The sequence below is a fragment of the Zea mays genome, chromosome 6 (assembly GCF_902167145.1).
Source record: "Zea mays cultivar B73 chromosome 6, Zm-B73-REFERENCE-NAM-5.0, whole genome shotgun sequence".
NCBI classification, from domain to species: domain Eukaryota; kingdom Viridiplantae; phylum Streptophyta; class Magnoliopsida; order Poales; family Poaceae; genus Zea; species Zea mays.
In genome coordinates, this window is record NC_050101.1 from 162430722 (window position 1) to 162440034 (window position 9313).

The 9313-nt window shown below is 45.6% G+C and overlaps 1 pseudogene across 1 annotated transcript; it reads left to right on the forward strand.

The window, feature by feature from the left end:
• The first annotated feature begins 245 nt into the window (after positions 1–245).
• On the forward strand, positions 246–3041 carry LOC100280080 (uncharacterized; annotated as a pseudogene). Its single transcript, NR_157258.1, has 3 exons — positions 246–768; positions 1662–1716; positions 2676–3041. The product of NR_157258.1 is annotated as an uncharacterized protein (transcript).
• Positions 3042–9313: the final 6272 nt, after the last annotated feature.

Consider the following 9313-nt stretch of genomic DNA (forward strand, 5'->3'; position numbering starts at 1 on the left):
CTGCTTCCTTTTCCTGGCTGTCGAGAGCATTACCGTGTCGCTGTCGTGTGGGCCTGCACTAACAGGTTCGTCTTCTTTACCGAATCTGCCGTAGACTCCGCACAAAAAGATAGGATCGGCTGTAACCGCCTCGCGAAGAACGGATCTTGGGGGCTTGGGGCCGTTTTGGCTGATACACCATCACCTCTCGGTGCATAAAAGCCGGGTAGCACTAGCCCCTTACTCATACAAAGGAGTCGAAGCCTGAGCATATGAGAGTCGTAGTAGTTCTGCGAAGAAGCTTGACGCCATGGCCATCCAGTTAAACTATCCAACCAGGAAATATCTTGTCAAATCTCACGTCCAGTCCTCCACTCCTCTCTCCTTTAGTCTCTATACGCCCACGTCGTCGCCCACCTGGTCAATAGCTTTCACGTGCGATTACCCAATCTCGACCTCGGCGGCTCGGCCTCGATCGTACCGGTCAGCTTAACCCTCCCGCTCCGCTGTCGTGCGTTCTCCTGTCACCAAACTTCAGCCGGTGCATGGGGACGTTCCCTGGAGGCCGTGGATTGTTCGTGGGGGTGTCCCTGCCCATCGATCAGTAATCAGGACGCTGGGATTTTGTTGGCCGCGGTGGCGTTGGCTCGGCGGGCAGTGGTAGCCGTGGCCGCTGCGTCAAAGTCAAGCGAGAAGGAGAGCAGGGAGAGAAAGAGAGCTTGTTGGTGCTGAAAGCGTTTCGCGTCTGCACTGTTGTCCAGAATGTCGTGGCTAACGCTCCAAATCCTGGTGAGTACCTTTCCATACGCTTCGTCCGTATCTCCTCTACGTCTAGCACCACTTTTCAGGGAGTTTAGCGCACTCGGGCGATGAGTTGCGTCTCACCAGTAGACCTCCGCCGTAGGGAATGGCGGAGCCGCCGTGGCCGCGTGCGGAGGGTGGAAGATGGCCACTAGCCGTTGATCTGATGATGGGCGCCCAATATTAGAAGGTAGATACCCCTTAGGTTAGGAAGAACCTGGACCCTAGATCTCGCGATGTACGGTAGAAATCTGATCGCGGGTTCATTAAACCGAGACCGTCGGGTTCAGATCCGGGGGCTATGGCTGCATACCGGTTCGCGGTCTGTTTCTGACCTTAGATATCAGATCCAATGGCCAGATCGAGCTCGTGTTTATGCCGCCACGAAACTTTGCAGATGAGTCCCTAGGGTTTTGCTTTATTAACCCGCCGTCCACCTCGGGTCAGGGTTGAGTCTGGTCGATTTTGCGAATTAAACCTCGAGCTTCTTAGTAAATGACGCACAGTCCAGATAACAGAGAAACTAGATAATTAATATTAGAAATTGATTTTTAGTATAAAAATAAATCTTAAAACTTGTTTAATTCATATTTAATTCATTTTAACTCCAAATTAATTCATTTCAGTGGCATTATTTTTTTTAATATTGTTTATCACTTAGTAAATTTGTTTAGCCATGAAACTTGAACACATGAGCTATGCTTTTGTAGGTACTCAATAACTTCGGAAATACATAATTTAATAACCGTAAAACCAAATTTAGTGATTCTTGTACCTACAATCTCGTAGCGACGCGTAGATTATTATTACGCAGTTTATTCTTAGGTTTGGTGTGATGTTAATTCTATATATACATTGTTCGTTTGTATTGCTACGACTAGCGTGAGGTCACGAGGATCTGAAGATCATCCTGGTACCTGGAATCTCAAGTCCCAGGCAAGTTGTGCCCTTGATCACTTCTTTTTACCTACTCATGTTCTGATTAATCATAATGATCTGCATAGGTTAATTTTGATGGGACCCAATAGGTTACCCTAGTTTGATTATCTTTATACCTTGTTTACCACTGAACTTTTTGGGTAGTACTTGCTAGTGCTTTATGTGGTTTTGGGTATGAAGATACATTATTCATGATTACACTTTTATTATCAGTTTATTATTTCTGTTCATGATAAGATCATTATGTTAATTGGAACATGGAGCGACCACCCGGGAAAACAGTGCTACCACAAGGGTTTAATGGGACGCCCTTGGCTGATTAATTAGGAAAGCTAGTGGAAGACTACCTTACCTGAAAGGGGCAAGGGCAGTAGGGGAGTGGTCAGTGTAGGGAGGCCCTCGGGAGGATTTTGCTGCGATGGCGGTCCTGCAAGGGATTCCTGCATTGGAGCTTCCTATAAACTGTAGCGGGTTTTCTGAAGCTAGTGGAACTTTGTAAAGGCCTCGTAGTGTTACCCTGCCTCGCCTCCTCGGTAGAGGTGTATGGGAAGTCGCGATCCCTTGGCAGATGGGTAACATGACTTGTGGGTAAAGATGCGCAACCTCTGCAGAGTGTAAAACTGGTATACTAGCCGTGCTCACGGTCAAGAGCAGCTCGGACCCTCACATGATTAATTATGGAACTTAAATTCAATTTGTCATATGCATTGCATTGCAGGTGATGTTGTTACTTTGTTCTACTACTTAATTGGGTTGGTATTTACTTATACTTAGTAACTGCTAATAAAATTTTGACCAACTTTAAAAGCAATGCTCAGCTCTAACCATCCTCTTTGGTAAGCCTTACACTTCACATGAACTCCCACCTTTGGCGAGTTCATTCACATTATTCCCCACAACTTGTTGAGCGATGAACGTATGTGAGCTCACTCTTGCTGTCTCACACCCCCCCACAGGTCAAGAACAGGTACCGCATGATGATGGGCGTGGAGGATGCTGTGGCGAGTTCGTGAGAGATCTAGGCCGTCGTCTCCCAGTCAACTTTGGGTTGCTGGACCGTTGTCTCCTTATAATGTAATTATTTATTTTGTATAGAACTCCTGTTATATAGTAAAGATGTGACATTCGATCCTGTGCCATGATTCATCATATGTGTGAGACTTGGTCCTAGCACACCTGGTGATTATGTTCGCGCCCGGGCTTTGGACCCCTAAAATCCGGGTGTGACACCAACTGAGGAGTTCCTAGAGTTTTGCAACAAATCACCCGCTAACAAAGTGGTTACCTTTATGTCAGTTTTTGCGCATTGCGCTTCTCAACCATCTGCTGTGAATCCAAACACCCCCGGCTGGCTATTTTTTTCTCATCTAGCATGCATGCAGACAATCTATGACCCCAGGTATTGTTTGTTCATCAAGGACCATACAACCTGTGTCATTAACGCCAACTGTGTAAAAAAAGCAAGCAGTATTATCGAGAACGAACCACGACTGCTACCTAAGTTCAAGTAGAAAACAAGCACCAGTCATATGCCTATGTACGTAAGCGAAATTAGTAGAACTTCATTTCTACGGATATGTCAAAATCTCTTCCACCTTGACTCTAGAGCTTGAATAGCCCATGCTTCATCTTCTGTGGCGGGCACTGAAATTAGCTGGAGGCTGGAGCATGAGCAAATAGTAGGCAACAATAAGCCAGAAGTTCATTCTTTTCATAAGATCTTTGCTAAAAAATCACTGAATATTTGATCTAAAGGATCCATTTTCATGTTCTTGTAATATGTTGCTCCTAATAGAACATCTGTATATATATCTTTTGAACATTCGCTGCATCTAAGGGCATAGGGTTTACAAATTAAAGGTCTAGATTCTAGAATTCAGTCGAGTCATGAAAACGGTGGCATGGCACCGATTGGTCAAAATGAAGAATTCTGAACGGACAACTATAGACCAGCAAGTGAAAAAATGCCTCACAGGCTCACCTGGCACGTCTCTGACAACACCCATGCCATGCTCGGAATTATCCCCGAGCATGGAGCACAGGAACTACTCCGCCTCTTCAACACTGTCCTTGCGGCCATTAGACCCGTCGCCATCGCTCTCCCCGTCCCGACCCTTCTAAGCATTTGGCATGCTTACTACAGAATTAGCCGCGGATCGTGTGTACTCCTTGCCAATCACGTCCGCGACCATGCCCGTAGCGGCCACCGCAACCCGCTTGGGCCTCCGACCAGCCTTTCTTCCACCAGATTCACTGTGCGACGAGAGATCCAGTGGCGGCGAGGGGCTGCGGCGGGTGCACGTCCTGCGTGGAAGACAGGATACTGGCGACCACAAAAGGGTCCCCTCTGGCCTCACGGTAGGCGGAGTCGATCTGGTCGAAGGTGGCGCTGGCGAATGCGTCGAGCAGCTAGGCGAGCGCTGATGGCAGACCCTAAGCATGGAGCGCGGATGGCGGGCGAGCGCTGACAGCGGGATCTGCGCGGGCGAGCGCTGATGGCGGTGGAGGGGATTATCCTGCTCGGTGTGGGCGGCCTGTGAGGTTGGTGGAACCAGGACGGTAGAGATTGGGAGGCGGGGGCATGGACGCGCCAGGCGCCCACTCTCCATGCTTAATTAGTAGTAGGGATAAGTAGTATAGATAATCAATTTGTGATTCTGACCATACATAAATTTTGTTATTTATAATCTATATGTTTCACCACTACATTGCAACCATCAGTATCATGCAGACTTCGATATATGTCACGATTTGTATGGTCTCATTATTGGAGAGCACGTTTCACACATACCGGAAGAAATTCCCTCGTACATCGTTAGTCATCGGACACGTACCACCATACGCTTTTGCTTAAACAAAAAAGGTAAGTGTGTGTGTTTGCAAGACTAATGGTCAAACATCGTATAACCATAAAGTTAGAATACTATATTAATATATTAAATAAATTAATCGAATAGACATAGATTAACCCAATTAACATAGGATAAATAAATATCTAATTATAAAAGTATGAAACATGGTATAATCAATGTTGTTACTGCGTAGTAAATATTCATACGAGACTAACACAACTGGAACGGTTCAATTTGGAATTAAAATGGGAAAGTTACGAATTTCCAAAGTTTCTATGTATTTGATATATGATTAATCAGGAAATCAATTTTATTGTTGTTTTCATGACAAAACAGAGGTATTATGTGATAAAAATAATATTATAGAATTATAGAAATTGGAATGAACTCATTTGGATTTAATATGAAATTTCCATGAATTAAATGGGTTTCTGCAATTATTTTTAAACTAAAAAGTCAATTTCTAAACTCCTTTTCCCTATTTTCTTTATTTCCTGGACTGCGTCCCAAATTCTAGAAAGATCAGGGGCCAAGCTATAAATGTTTTTTCTAGACTCAGTGAACATACAGAGTGGACGGCGGGTTAAACACAAAAAATGTCTTAGTTGAAATTGTACACAATTCAACATGAGTTACGTTGGCTAGAGGGTGGAAAGCAAGGCATTCTGCTCAATAGATCCAAGGTTCAATCCTAGAGCAGCCACGGTTTGATTTTTTTCTGCACGCGGAACGGGAGAGGGCAGAATGGCAGAACGGCCGACTACTCTTACCTTCTTAATAAGTAGTATAGATTATTATTTAAATATTTTATGTAAAATGGACTAAACTTTAATCGGATGGAATCAAATGTTGGATAAATGTGGGAGATATCAGATTTTTGGGAGCGTATTCGTGACTGCTTGTGTGATCCGTTCGACACAACACTGCTTTATCAACATCATGTTCTTTGTCGCCTTCCTGGCCGACGTGTGCTGTTGTTCATCCTCCGGCGACCGTTCGAGGGACTTCACTGCGTACAACTTCCTACATCGAACATACGCACGAGATGTCTTATGTGAATGGAGCCACTGATACCTTGAGCATCGGTTACTTCACATGTACATTTTGTTCTTCGTATTTGTGCATGTTTTACTATTGTTTACTGCTTATGCGAGTAGTTGTACACACATGCACATACATGTCATCACATATATCACACTTTTTTCTGTTAAATTAAAACTAAAAATGTCTAAATTTCTAACAATCCAAAAATTAGATATTAGGCATTTTTCTGTTAGTGGTTTTTTTGTTGTGTTAAAACCACGTGAACCATTTGATGGGTCATTTTAAGAGATGGTGCAGTAAGATGATACTGTGGTTGACAACAATAAACCGCTATCACGCCGCATAGGGGAAACCCGAACAGTTTGCTCCTGAAGAGGAGAGAATGTTCGACGTTGCCGATAACCTGTTTCGAGGCATCGTGATTGGTGCTCTTGTCAGCAAGTATGTTGATTCTTATCTAACGTGCACATCTGCAAAAGAATTATGGGATGCATTAGATGAGAAGTTCGATGTTTCTGATGCCGGTAGCAAGTTGTACATCATGGAGCAGCTGTTTGACTATAAGACGGTGGAAAATCGTCCTGTAGTTGAACAAGCTCATGAAATACATGCACTAGCCAAGGAATTCGAACAATCCCCATGTGTCTTGCCTGACAATTTCATGGCCGGCGATATCATCGCTAAGCCACATTCTTGGATGGACTTTGCTACCACTCTAAAGCATAAGAAACAAGTTTAGCGTGGCTGAGTGAAAGGGAAATAGAGTTTAACCTTTTCCTATAAATAATTTTGGTGGTTGAATGCCCAACACAAATAATTGGACTAACTAGTTTGCTCTAGATTATATATTCTACAGGTGCATAAAGGTTCAACACAAACCAATAAAAGATCAAAGTTAGGGTTCAAAAGAAAGGAGCAAAAGAAAATGAAGAGAACCCTGGTCTGGCGCACCGGACTGTCCGGTGTGCCACCGAACAGTGTCCGGTGCACCAGGGTCGTACGACTCCAAACTCTTCACCTTCGGGTTTCTGAGGCTGCGCTTCGCTGTAATTCACCGGACTGTCCGGTGTGCCACCGGGCTGTCCGGTACACCAGCGGAGCAACGGCTAGCCAGTGCAACGGTCAGCTGCAACGGTCGCCTGCAACGCTACAGTGCGCGGACAGTTCGCGCAGAAGTCAGAGCAGCCGCCAGAGGCGCACCGGACAGTGCACAGTACCTGTCCGGTGTGGCACTGTACTGTCCGGTGCCACAAGAAGACAAAGCTCCAACCGTCAAACCCTAACGGTTGGGTGACGTGGCTGGCGCACCGGACAGTGTCCGGTGGCACACCGAACTGTCCGATGCGCCCATCGACAACAGCCTCCCCCAATGGTTGAATTGGTGGTTGAGGGCTATAAATACCCCCTAACCACCTCTACTCCAACCATCCAAGCATTCAACACTCTCCATTCAATACAAGAGCAAAGTGCAATACTCCAAGACACAAATCAAAGCCTCCGATCCAATCAAAGTCCACAATTCAACTCTAGTATTTTAGGACTTGTGAGAAGATCGTTCTTGTGTTTCTTTGTTGCTCTTGTTGCTTGGTTGGCTCTTTTCTTTCTCTCATTCTTATTCTCAAAGCCTTGTAAGTGAAGCAAGAGACACCAATCGTGTGGTGGTTCTTGCGGGGTCTAAGTGACCCGAGAAATCAAGGAAGAAGCCTCACTCGGTCTAAGTGACCGTTTGAGAGAGGGAAAGGGTTGAAAGAGACCCGGTCTTTGTGACCACCTCAACGGGGACTAGGTTCTCAAGAACCGAACCTCGGTAAAACAAATCACCGTGTCATCCGCTTCATTTGCTTTTGATTAGTTTTCCCCCTCTCTCTCGGACTCAGATTTTATCCTAACGGTAACCCCGACTTGTAGATTGTGTTTTAAGTTGTAAATTTCCAATTCTTCCTATTCACCCCCCGCCTCTAGGCGACTTTCAATTGGTATTGGAGCCCGATACTTCATTAGAGTCTAACCACTCGAAGTGATGTCGGGAGATCACTCCAAGAGGGAGATCGTGACCGGCGACAAGCCCACAAGCTACGGGAAGGCTCCATCAAGGGAGTCCGGTGCCAAAGGCAAGGAGGAATCCCCTCCCCGTGTCAAGTCGCATCGGAGTGGCGACAAGAAGAAGAAGATGAAGAAAGTGGTCTACTACGAGACCGATTCTTCGTCGCCCTTCACCTCCAGCTCCAACGTGGTGTCCGTCACTTCTAAGCGCCATGAGCGCAAGAAGTATATTAAGATGCCACTTCGTTATCCCTGTATTTCTAAGCGCGCTCCTTTACTTTCTGTTCCACTAGGCAAACCACCATTCTTTGATGGTGAGGATTATTGTATGTGGAGTGACAAAATAAGGCATCACTTAACCTCACTCCACGCAAGCATATGGGACATTGTTGAGTTTAGAGTGCAGGTACCTACGGTGGGGGACGAGGGCTACGACTCGGATGAGGTCGCCCAAATCCGGCACTTTAACTCCCAAGCTACTACTATACTCCTTGCCTCTTTATGTCGAGAGGAGTATAATAAAGTGCAAGGGTTAAAGAGCGCCAAGGAGATTTGGGACATGCTCAAGACCGCGCACGAAGGAGATGAGGTGACCAAGATCACCAAGCAGGAGATGATCGAGGGGGAGCTCGGTCGATTCGTCCTGAACCAAGGAGAGGAGCCACAAGCCATGTACAACCGACTCAAGACCTTGGTGAACCAAGTGTGCAACCTCGGGAGCACCAAATGGGATGACCACGAGATGGTCAAGGTTATTCTAAGATCCCTTATTTTTCATAATCCTACACAAGTTCAATTAATACGTGGTGATCCTAGATATAAGCTAATATCTCCCGAGGAGGTAATTAGGAAGTTTGTGAGCTTTGAGTTGATGATCTAAGGCTCCAAACAAATCGTCGACTTGGAGCAAGGTGGCACCTCCACACTCCAGGTACAACTCGTCGCATTCAAAACGACGAAGGAGAAGAAAGAAGAGTCTATATCAAGTAGGCTCCCCATCAACGCCTCCAAGCTCGACAATGAGGAGATGGCAAAGGAGAGGGAAGGACTACAAACCCCGCTCCAAGAGGGTGTGCTACAAGTGTGGTACGCCCGATCATTTTATTGCAAAATGTCCAATGTCTAGTGATAGTGACAGGGGCGACAACAAGAGGGGAAAGAGGAAGGAGAAGAAGAAGTATTACAAGAAGAAGGGTGGCGATGCCCACGTATGTCGAGAATGGGACTCCGACGAGAGCTCCATCGACTCCTCCTCCGACGAGGATGCCGCCAACATCGTCGTCAACAAAGGCCTCCTCTTCTCCAACGTCGGCCACAAGTGCTTCATGGCGAAGGACGACAAGAAGAAGAAGGTAAAATCTAGAGCCTCCCCTAAATATACTACATCTAGTGATGAAAGTAGCTCTAGTGAAGATGAAGATAACTTGCTTACCCTTTTTGCTAACCTTAACATGCAACAAAAAGAAAAATTGAATGAATTGATAGGTGCTATTCATGAGAAGGATGAACTCTTGGATAGCCAAGAGGAATTCCTTATTAAGGAAAACAAAATACATGTTAAAGTTAAAAATGCTTATGCTCAGGAGATAGAAAAATGTGAAAACTTGACTAAAGAGCTTAGCACTTGCCATGACACCATTTCCAACCTTAGAACT